Genomic DNA, 12268 nt, shown 5'->3' with positions numbered 1-12268 from the left:
CCCAAAATGTGGAGAGGGAAAAACCCAGAAATCATCACATCTCCATCCATGTGTGCTTGGTATTTCATTGTAGAAAAGCAGCTAGGGTCAGCCAAGGACCTGACAGGGTGTGAAAGCTGGAGAATAATGGGGGTGTAAATCAAAAGGCACATCCCCGAAGCATCTACACAGCTGAAATTCTGGTAGAAGTGAGGCCCATAATGTCAGATATGTATATCAATATACACTTAATTCTAAAATTCTCAACATATGTCATTAAGACATGTGCATGTCTGTGTGCATGCAATGGGAACTCAGACCACAAAAAATATACTTTCTTGTAAAAAATCCATACCAATTTCCTTAGCGCATGCATTAACTTGCATTAACCATGTGCTGGTTTCCCCTTTACCTTTATTTTTTGCAGCATATATTCTTAGTCTTCTTCATAGAGATTGTCACTGGAGTGAGATAAAAGACAGTGCTGAGGTTTGGTAGGGTGACCTAGTTCTATAGTGCTTACCTAGTATGCACAAAGCCCTGGATTTGAGTCCTTGGTGCCACAGTGAGGGATCAGGATGAACTACTTTAATTCATCTAGCTTTCCTGTGAAGCAACATAGCTGCAAAACGTGTTGCCATGACATGCTGTAAATTTGCAAAGAACAAAGAACTAGGCTCAAGCCTAAGTTCTTCCCTGCCAATGAGTTGCATTTCCATAAAGTCCTCTGCCATACCATAATATAAGGTCCCCCAGCAACAACCACAGGAAGGCAGAGAATATGGGCATAAAACAACAGTTTGAGGAAGAATTCGGAACCAATCAAAACACAAATGATCTTTTTGTTCAAATTCTATCCATCCAGGGTATAATGTGATGGGATCTCCCCTAACCTCCTACCATCGCAAATAATACTACTTCCCCTGTCTTTTGAGATTCACTCCCAGCTGGCCCTGCTACTTTAGGATGTGCTGGTGTGAGTCCAGGCTGGAGCTTGCCCTGCAATAAAGATCCTTTTGCTTTTTGCACCTGTGCTGGTCTCCTGGAGTTCTTTGAGGATATCTCAATCTGGACATTTCAACGGAAACAGAAAAATCTGGAAGTAGTGTTTTGGTTATGTATATTATTTATACACAATAGATTTCTATGTTTCTATCAGAAAGAAAGACTTTGCAAATTTTGTAATTAAATGGAAAGACTTGGAACTTTTTTTTATTATGATCAGTAAATGAGACCCAGAGATAACAGTAGTGAATCTCTAGCTTTGGAAAACCTCAAGCATACTGCTCTGAGTTCAAGCTGCAAGACTAGCAAAACAAATTTCAATGTTGAATAGGAGATGATGGCCAAAAGAAAATAGGGAAAAGTACAACTCTCTCCACAAAAGCAGAGTTTTAGTTTCCCCTCAGGATTTATACATCTAGGAACTCACACCAAGTAAGATTTAATTCTCCAGATATAAACCAAAGTATAGGTGGGCTGAGTCAGGGAAATTAACCATGACAACATTGGCCTAGCATGTGGGCTTCAGCTGTTCCTTCAGTTTGAATTTAACCAGAACAAAGGGTGACCAAATCTCATCCATATAGTGGGTTGCTCATCTCCAGCTGGCTTGGCTCCCCTCCCCGACCCCAACAAGTGGCCAATGACCCCGTGGTGGTGGGTAGGGAAGAGCAAGGCTGGCAGTAGGCCAGCAACAATGCTGAATTTTTGGGAGGGCTACTAACTGTTCAAGAAAGAGCCTGAACTCCGACCTGGTTTTTTTCAGGATCCCACAGGACATGGATAGGTGTCAGAAGTGGGTGGAGAATTGTAGGAGAGCAGACTTGGAAGATAAAACACTTCATCAGGTAAATACACATGATTCACACTGAGACCTCCATGATCTGTAGAACTAGTCCTTACAGGACAGTTGAATGGTTTCTATGTTGGACTGTGGCTGTCTGAGCAGTGGGCTCCTAGTCCACCCATTTAAATTCATGCAAAGCCCACCAGCTAGGCTGACTCTGCTACTGTTGCCACCTCTGACTTGGCTCACAGTTTCTTTGGAGAAGTGCTCTGTATCATAATAGCTTCCCTGATGTCACTACATAGACTGGAAAGCCTAATGCCCACCTAAAACTCTTCTATGGAGAGACTAGTTGCTCATTGGAGACATAATTTCTTCCCTGCTCTTTCCATCATCTTCTCCTACTTGACATCAAATTTTTTCACTCTGATCACAATGTCTTTCAGGAAGTCTAATAACAAATGCTGCCGAAATTAAGGGAAAAGGAACAATTACACATGATTCAAGTATTTTACACAAGGAAGTATAAAGAGCTTTATGATATTAAGCATGGCAACTAACTTGTGGGAATGAGGCCAATTGCACGTATATATGTATTTTTTCTATATAAGCTCTTTGTATGGTTAACTTAACATAATGAAAATTTAAAATTTTAAGAGCTAAAAAGATCCTATAAGAAACCTCCACACTGCTTTCCAGAGTGGCTGAATTAGCTTACAATCCGACCAGCAGTGCAGTAGTGTTCCTTTATCTTCACAACCCTGCAAGCATCTATCATTGTCTGAGTTCAAAATCTTCGACATTCTTGTTGGGGAAAGATGGTATCTTAGGGTTGTTTTTATTGGCATTTCCTTTATGAACATGGATGATGAGAATTTTCTAATATGCTTTCTGCCATTTTAACCTCTTCTTTTGATAAGTCTCTCTTTTCAATCTTGAACATCATAACCCAGGAAATGATAAGGACACCTGCTCAGCTATGTTCATCTATGCACTCACAATAGCCAAGGGATGGAAACAATCCAGATCCCCTACTGCAGATGAATGGATAAAACATGTGATATACATATGTAATGGAATACTGCATAACAAACAGACAAGATAAAATAATGGCATTTGCAGGAATGTGGATAAATCAAGAGTGAATCACGTTGAGTGATCTAAGTCAAGACCAAAGGAACAAAAAGCACATGCTGTCCTTAGTATTTTACTATTTGATCCAAACAATACAAGAGCAGTGACTCCATGTTTCCATACCCAATGCTATGGACAAGGTATTAGCAATATAAACACAACTATATAGACATAAAAATTTGTGACTCTAAAATATAATCATACAAAATGTAATGAATAGGCTATTGCAATAGAATTGAATTCTCATTAGAAAGTAGAGAATGAGATTACAATCCTGAAGTAAGTCTGTTTTCAAGGGCCATTGAGATGTCTTCATTGAAAATGTGTCTAGTAGTGATCCCTCCTGGCCACATCCCCTCTAGCATCTGTTGTTGTTCGTTTTCCTGATCCTGGCCATTCTAACTAGAGTGAGGTGGAATCTTAGAGTTGTTTTGATTTGCATTTCTTTTACGACAAGAGATGTTGAGCATTTCTTCATGTGTCTATAGTCCATTTTTCTTTCTTCTTCAGAGAAGAGTCTCTTTAAGTCTTTGGCCCATTTTTTAATGGGATGCTTGTTACTTTGCAGATTAGTTTTGGAGTGATTGAATTTTTGAGCTGTTGATGTATTTTTAGATATGAGGCCTTGGCTCGGACGTATCACTACTACACTGTTGGTGGGAGGGCAAACTCGTTCAACCACTATGGAAAGCAGTATGGCAGTGCCTCAAAAGGCTAAACATGTAGCTCCCCTATGACCCAGAAATTCTACTACTTGGCATTTACCCAACCATCCAGAAACTAGGGCATACTAAATCCACTAGCACAACAATGTTCATTGTAGCATTATTCACCATAGCAAAAATATGGAAGCAACCTAGATGTCCCTCAGTTGATAAGTGGATCAACAAGTTATGCTATTGGTACACAATGGAATTCTATGCTGCTGTCAGAAAAAAACAACATCGCCCCATTTGTTAGAAAAAATAATATTAAGTGAAGCAAGCCAGACTCAAAGGAACTTTGTCACAATGGCTTCCCTCATTTGTCATAATCATTAGAAACCTTTGGTTCTATTAGCAGAGATCTATAATAGAGCAAGATCTTGGTACATAAGGTCATAGAGTATGAAGCTAATTGAAAGGACCTCCAGGATATTGAAACAAAAGCCATATAATGAATGATTGTTGTCCTTAATGTACTATGTTATCTCTCATCTCTTTTATTGTCCCTTGGTTATCTCATATTGTTATAGTATCTCACTTTGTTATCTGATATATTGGATTTATTTGTATTTGGTTATCTGAAATTGGATAGGGAAGGGGGGAAAACCAAGATGAGGGAGGGGTGGAGGGGAGCATAATGGGGACTAAGATATGTGAATGGGTATCAATGTATGTGAATCAATGAACCTTCTATCTGGCAAATATCATGTAAACCTTTTATTAATTACAATAAAAAATATAAAAAAACAACATGAGGGGTGGCAGGGGAGGGAAATATGGACCAAGTTATGTGGAGGAGAATCAATTTATGTGAATTAATGAACCTTCTATCTAGCAAATATCATGTAACCCTTATATTAATTTCAAAAATATATGAAAAAGGAAGGAAGATGGCGCCAAGACAATACAGACGCTGCCTAGCTTTCTCTGACAAAAAGAGAGAACCAGGGAGTCCCACGAGCCAACTACCTAAAGAAATCCACAACAACAAACTCAAAAAGCAACGGAGAAGGACTCAAACAGGAAAAGAAATCCAGATAAAGCTCACATTCAACTTTCTCAAAGAATTCAGAACGCGAAGCCCCTCCCCCACCTCTCGCCCAAAGCCGCGGAAAGCCATGAAAAGCGGCAGCTGGCGCGGGACCAAGCCTCGAAAAGAAGCTTGAGCTGGTGCAGGCTTCACGCGGGGAAAGCGGCGGCGGGCACCGGCTCTCATCCAAGAAAAGCGGCGGCAGTGGAGGGCGCCAGGCTGGGAGCCCATCAGCTGCAGAAACCAGCACAGAAAAGGGCCAGTGAACGGCAGAAGCAGCAGAACCCAGACACGGAACCAGAACAGCAAGCAGCGGAACCCAGACGCAGAACACAGGCGGCGGCAGAGATCCGAGGGGAGTGAAAGACTCCCCATCACCGTGGAGCACCCACAGACGGACGCAGACGCGTGAGTAATACCACACATCCCCAAACACATCGGGAAAGCAGAGCAGGTGCAAGCAATAGAACTTAACTCAGACCCCAACACCCCGCCTGAGAAAGACTGGTGGGAGCAGGGGGGCAAGGAATTTAGAATCCTGCCCCTTCCCTCAACAGCCCCCTCCCTCAGGCCATTGAGGGGAGATTGACAGGCGGGCGGACCCTAAGACTCAGCACCCCATCACGGGAGGTGGAGCTGTCCCAATTCCCACCCGCCCACCAGGCTCCTCTCCCAGGCCACTGGATCTGGAGAGTGGAGGGCGTTGGGACCCTGCCTTACAACACTGGGTAGGGGTGCTGGTAAATAGGAGGCTGCATCTGCCCCCCCCTCAATTCTTGAGCGGGGCATACTCCAGCTGGGAATCCAGAGCAAGACACCACCGATTGCCCCCCCCACAGTCACAGACTCTGACAAAGCATTGGAAACACAGCAGGGATCTGAAGGACCAACCAGCAGCCAAGCTCACCTTCTGAGACCCAAAAAGGCGCGGCTCCACCCTTGGAGCCCATGTCCCCAGCTGGGCTCTGCCCCTGGGAACAGAGGGGTCTCCTACTGGTCCTGCTGAGAGCCCCTGAAACTCTCAATCCCCAGACCCTTGGCTTGGGGCCACCCCTGGAAACAGCACAGGAAAACGCCCACCAACCTCGCTCAGACAGAAGCTCGCAGATCCATCCCATGGTCCACAGTGAGGCCACTGGTTGGGCTAAGAGCTAGTCGTGCAGAAACACATAAGTTTTATTCTAATACTTTCCAAACTTTGTACTCAAATATGCTACCCACTTACCCCCTGACCTCTCTCATTCTATTTTTCTATCTCTGGACCTCTGCTCCTCTTTCAACCCTTATACTGCATGGATCTACACTTGATGGCTGTTGAGCAACAATGTATATCTAGGTGTTTACTTATTCTCTAGGCTCAGAGGGACTTAAAGACAATAGAGATTGGATTGAGAGGCTTATTGTTTTGGGTATAAATCGCTTATCAGTGAATTATTAGACTAGTCATTAACTGCACAATAAGAAAGAGTGATAACACCAATCAAAACTTGTGAACATCTAGAGTCTGCCAGCTACAGAGGTCTAGGTTGGTTATAGCTGAAAAACTATAATCGTGTTTAGTATTAATCTTGCTCCCATTTTCAAATGGGCAGAACAAGAAACTCAAGAAAAATGTCAAATCAAGGAACAACACCTCCCACCCCCCCACCCAATGAAAACAGCCAATGGAACAGTCACTGGCAAACCTAGAGGAGAGTCTTCCAAGTGCTGTACAAATGCAATTGATAAACATCATTAATGAAAAATGTGAAAATATAAAGAAAGAGATAAGGGAGGAAGCCATAGCTGAAAAAAAGGAAACCATAAACAAGGTGATAAGTGAAAAAGAAGAAGCCATAAAGGAGGCCATAATAAAGGTTTTTCAAAAAAGATGGATGAATTCATAGAATCCACAAATAAAAACGTGACCAAACTACAGCATATGTCCAAAGAAAATAAAGCTACTGAGCTAACCACTCAAAAGGAAATCAAGGAGCTAAAGAAATCCATACATTATCTAAAAGAAGAGATACAAGGCACAAAAATGAGCAATTAGTAGCAAGGGAGATGAAAAATAAAGTACATAGCTTTGATAGCAGGTTAGACAATGCAGACGAGAGAATTTCCGGGGCTGAAGATAATTTAGTTATTATAGAGAAAGAACAGAAAATGAGTCAATCCAAATCTAGGAAAAATGAGAGATCGCTCCAGGAGGTCCAAGATATAATTAGGAAGCCTAATTTAAGGCTAATTGGTATTGAGGAGGGCGTGGAGAAAGAGGTCAATGGTATTGGAAATATACTTCAGGGAATCATCTCAGAGAATTTCCCAAATATCCAGAAGGGCAGACCCATCCAGATACAAGAAGCTTTTAGAACCCCAAACAGACCTGACCAGAAAAGAACATCCCACCGCCACATCGTAATCTGAACTGGATCAGTAGAAACCAAAAAAAGGATCCTAAACCCAGCCAGGGAAAAGGGTTCAGTAACCTACAAAGGAAAACCAATCAGAATAACCCCAGATTACTCAGCAGAGACCATGCAAGCAAGAAGTGACTGAAAGCATATATGTCATGCCCTTAAGTCAAATAACTACCAACCAAGAATACTGTACCCAGCTAAGCTCTCATTCATAACTGAGGGAACAATAAAAACATTCCATTCCAGGGAAAAGCTGCAACAATATGTCGCAACAAAACCAACACTACAGAGAATTCTGAAAGATGTTCTATACATAGAAAACCAAAATAAATGCAACATTGGGAAAGAAATGGCACCTAATCAGCATACCATCTAAGGACCACAAGAACTGTCAAGACACAGGCCCAAATAAAAGCTTTTAAAAATGGTAGGACCTAATAAATATCTCTCAGTCCTAACTCTCAATATCAATGGACTTAACTCTCCAATTAAACGGCATAGGCTGTCTAATTGGATCAAAAAGCAAGAGCCAACGTTCTGCTGTCTTCAAGAGACACATCTTACCCAAAAAAACAATCATCTTTTGAAAGGGACAGGTTGGAATAAACTCTATCAAGCTAATGGCCCTGATAAATAGGCTGGAGTTGCCATCCTCATATCAGATAAAATAGACTTCAAACCAAAATTAGTAAGAAAAGACAAAGAAGGTTACTACATACTACTAAAGGGATCTTTCCTCCAGGAAGACATAACGATCCTAAATATTTACACACCCAATCCCGGAGCTCCAAATTTCATCAAGCAAACTTTACTTACACTGAAACCATACATAGATCGAAAATACAGTGATTGTCGGTGACTTTAACCCACCACTCTCACCTATGGACAGATCAACAAGGCAAAAACTCAACAGAGAAACCTTAGAACTGAACAACTATATAGACCAACTAGATCTAACAGACATTTGCAGAATATTCCACCCAGCAACAACACAATATACGTTTTTCTCGGCAGCACATGGAACATTTTTCAAAATAGATCACATCTTAGGACATAAAATAAACCTGGACAGATTCAGAAACACTGAAATTATTCCATGCACACTCTCAGACCACAAAGGCATCAAACTGGAACTGAACACACATCTCCACCAACGAAAACCCTGTAACTCATGGAGACTGAACAACACATTGTTGAATCACCAATGGGTCATCGAAGAGATCAGAACAGAAATCCAACAGTTTATGAAATTTAGCAGTAAGGAGCAAACAAAATACCAACTCCTTTGGGACACAGCAAAGGCAGTACTCAGAGGAAAATTTATAGTGCTGAGTGCCTACAACAACAAATTGGAAAAATTGCAAACCAACAAGTTAATGTGTCACCTTAAGCTCCTGGAAAAAGAGCAGCTAACCAACCCTAATCCCAGTAGAAGAAAGCAAATAATTAAAATCAAAGCAGAATTAAATGATTTGGAATCCAAAAAAACTATAGAAAGAATCAACAAAACAAGGAGTTGGTTCTTTGAAAGAATTAACAAAATTGACAAGCCCTTAGCAAATCTTACCAAAAAAAGAAGAGAGCACATTGAAATAAACAAAATCACAGATGAAAATGGTAATATCACGACAGAAATTACCAAGATTCAGAATATCATGAGGGAGTACTTCTCAAACCTTTATGCCAACAAATTTGAGAATCTAGATGAAATGGATGAATTCCTAGCCAATATTAACATACCCACAGTGAACCAAGAAGAACTAAGCCAACTCAACAGGCCTATTTCAAGCTCTGAAATAGAAATGGCAATTAGAGAACTTCCACCTAAGAAAAGCCCAGGCCAGAAGGATTCACAGGTGAATTCTATAAGGTCTTCAATGCAGAGCTCACACCAATACTCCTCAAACTCTTCAACGAAATTGAAAATGAAGGTTCCTTACCAAACTCATTCTATGAAACCAGTATAACCCTCATCCCCAAACCAGACAGAGATTCATCAAAGAAAGAGAACTATAGACCTATTTCTTTGATGAACATCGAGGCAAAACTTCTCAACAAAATACTGGCCAACCATCTACAACAACTCATCAAAAAAATTATACACTATGATCAAACTGGATTCATCACAGGGAGGCAAAGCTGGTTCAACATACGCTTATCAATTAATATAATTCAACACATCAACAGGAGCAAGGACAAAAATTACATGATTGTCTCAATAGACGCGGAAAAGGCATTTGACAAGATCTAACACCCCTTTATGTTAAAAGCTCTGGAGAAACTAGGAATCCATGGAACATTCCTTAATGTAATAAAGGCTGTGTATGAGAAACCTACTGCTAGTATTACACTTAATGGTGAAAATCTAAAGCCATTCCCTCTAAAATCAGGAACGAGACAAGGATGCCCACTCTCTCCACTCCTCTTTAACATAGTACTAGAATTCCTACCCAGTGCAATAAGGCAAGAAGCAAGCATAAACGGGATCCAAGTAGTGAAAGAGGAAATAAAACTATCCCTTTTGCAGATGACATGATTCTGTATTTAAAGAATACTATAGACTCTACTCCCAAGCTCCTTGAGCTGATTCAAAGCTTTGGAAGCGTAGCAGGCTATAAAATCAACCCTCAAAAACCAACTGCCTTCCTTTATGCCAAAAGTGAGAGGAACGTGGCAATAATCAGGAAAGCAACTCCTTTCGCAATAGCCTCAAAGAAAATAAAGTACCTAGGAATTAGCTTAACTAAGAATGTAAAGGACCTTTTTGATGAAAACTTTAAAATCCTAAAAAAGGAAATTAAAGCAAAATTAAGGAAATGGAAAAACCTCCCATGCTCCTGGATTGGAAGAATCAACATTGGGAAAATGACAATCTTGCCAAGAGCTATATACAAATTGAATGCAATACCCATTAATATCCCAATGTCATTCTTTAAAGAAATAGTAGAGGCAATCCAAAATTTCATATGGAATAATAAAAGACCCCATATAGCAAAAACACTTCTTAGCAGAAAGAACAGCGCAGGAGGAATTTCAATTCCAAACTTTAGACTCTATTACAGAGCTATAATTCTCAAAACAGCTTGGTACTGGCACAGGAACAGGCCTGAAGACCAATGGAATAGAACTGAGGACCCAGATATTAAACCACAGACCTATGGCCACCTAATCTTTGACAAGGGAGCCAATAAAATAGAATGGAAGAAAGACAGCCTCTTCAACAAGTTGTGCTGGCAGAACTGGTTAAGCACCTGCAGAAAACTAAAGTTGGATCCTTCTTTGTCACCTTGCACTAGAATTAACTCCAAATGGATCAAAGACCTGGAGGTAAAAGCTGACACACTGAACACTTTACAGGAAGGAATAGGAGATACACTAGGCCTCCTCGGCACAGGTCGAAACTTTCTTAATAAGGACCAAGAATCACAACAAATCAGAGAAAGGCTGGATACGTGGGACTGCATTAAACTGCAGAGCTTTTGTATGGCAAAGGACATAGCTAGTAAACTAATCAGGAAGCCTACAGAGTGGGAGAAGATCTTCACCAACCAAACAACGGACAAAGGCCTCATATCTAAAATATATCAACAACTCAAAAAATTGAATCACTCCAAAACTAACCTCCAAAGTAACAACCATCCCATTAAAAAATGGGACAAAGACATAAAGAGAGTCTTCTCTGAAGAAGAAACAAAAATGGCCCATAGACACATGAAGAAATGCTCAACATCTCTGGTCATAAAAGAAATGCAAATCAAAACAACTCTAAGATTCCACCTCACTCCAGTTAGAATCGCCAGGATCAGGAAAACTAATGACAACAGATGCTGGAGGGGATGTGGCCAGGAGGGATCACTACTACACTGTTGGTGGGAGTGCAAACTCGTTCAATCACTGTGGAAAGCAGTGTGGCAGTACCTCAAAAGGCTAAATATAGAACTCCCCTATGACCCAGCAATTCCACTACTTGGCATTTACCCAACCATCCAGAAACAAGACATACTAAACCCACTAGCACAACAATGTTCATTGCAGCACTATTCACCATAGCAAAGATATGGAACCAACCTAGATGTCCCTCAGTTGATGAGTGGATCAACAAGTTGTGGTATTTGTACACAATGGAATTCTATGCCGCTGTCAGAAAGAATGGCATCGCCCCATTGTTAGGAAATGGAAAGACTTAGAAAAAATCATACTAAGTGAAGTAAGCCAGACTCAAAGGAACTTAGGCTCAATGGTTTCCCTCATTCGTCATAATCAATAGAAACCTTGGGCTCTACTAGCAGATATCTGCAATAGAGCAAAATCTTGATACATAAGGCCATATAATGTGAAGCTAATTGAAAGGACCTACAGGATATTGAAACAAAAGCCATATAATGAATGATTGTTGTCCTTAATATACTCTGTTGTCTCTCATCTCCTTTGCTGTCCCTTGGTTATCTCATATTGGTATATTATCTTACTTTGTTATCTGATATATTGAATTTATTTGTATTTGGATATTTGGAATTTGATAGGGAAGGGGGGAAAACCAAGACGTGGGGGGGTGTGGGGGGGATGGAAATGGGTACCAAGACATGTGAAAGGGTATCAATGTATGTGAATTAATGCACCTTCTATCTGGCAAATATCATGTAACCCTTTTACTAATTACAATAAAAAAATCAAAAAAATATTTGAAAAAAAGAATAAAAAATCATATTTAGTGTAGTAAGACCCAAAGGAACATAAGCTCAATTATTTCCCTCATTTGTAATAATTAATACAAATCAAAGACTCCTTTTGTCAGAGGATTACAATAGCTCAGAACCTATGTACATAAGCTCATATAGGATGAGACTAAATTAAAGGAACTCTAGGAAATGGAAACAAGAACTTTCTATTATGTGATTGTTGTTCTTAATATACTATGTTATTTCTCTTCTCTTTTGTTGCCCTTTGGTTAAACAAATGTTGTTACTGTATCTGACTTTGTTACCTGGTATATTGTATATGCTATTTGTTTATTTGAAATAGGAAAGAGAAGGAGGGAAAACAAGATGATTGGGAGGAGGTTGGGGGGGTAAAGTGGGGATAAAACATGAGAAGGGGTAACAGTGAGTGTGAAGTAATGCATCTACTACCTGGTAAATGTATCCAAAATCCCTCTATACATCACCCCTCAATAAAAAATAAATAAATTTAAAAAAGAAAATGTGTCTAATATATTTTGACAAGTAGAAAT

The sequence above is a fragment of the Megascapheus bottae genome, chromosome 35 (genome assembly GCF_031878675.1).
Source record: "Megascapheus bottae isolate mThoBot1 chromosome 35, mThoBot2.hap1, whole genome shotgun sequence".
Taxonomy (NCBI): Eukaryota; Metazoa; Chordata; class Mammalia; order Rodentia; family Geomyidae; genus Megascapheus; species Megascapheus bottae.
Note: the sequence above shows the minus strand (reverse complement) of the source record.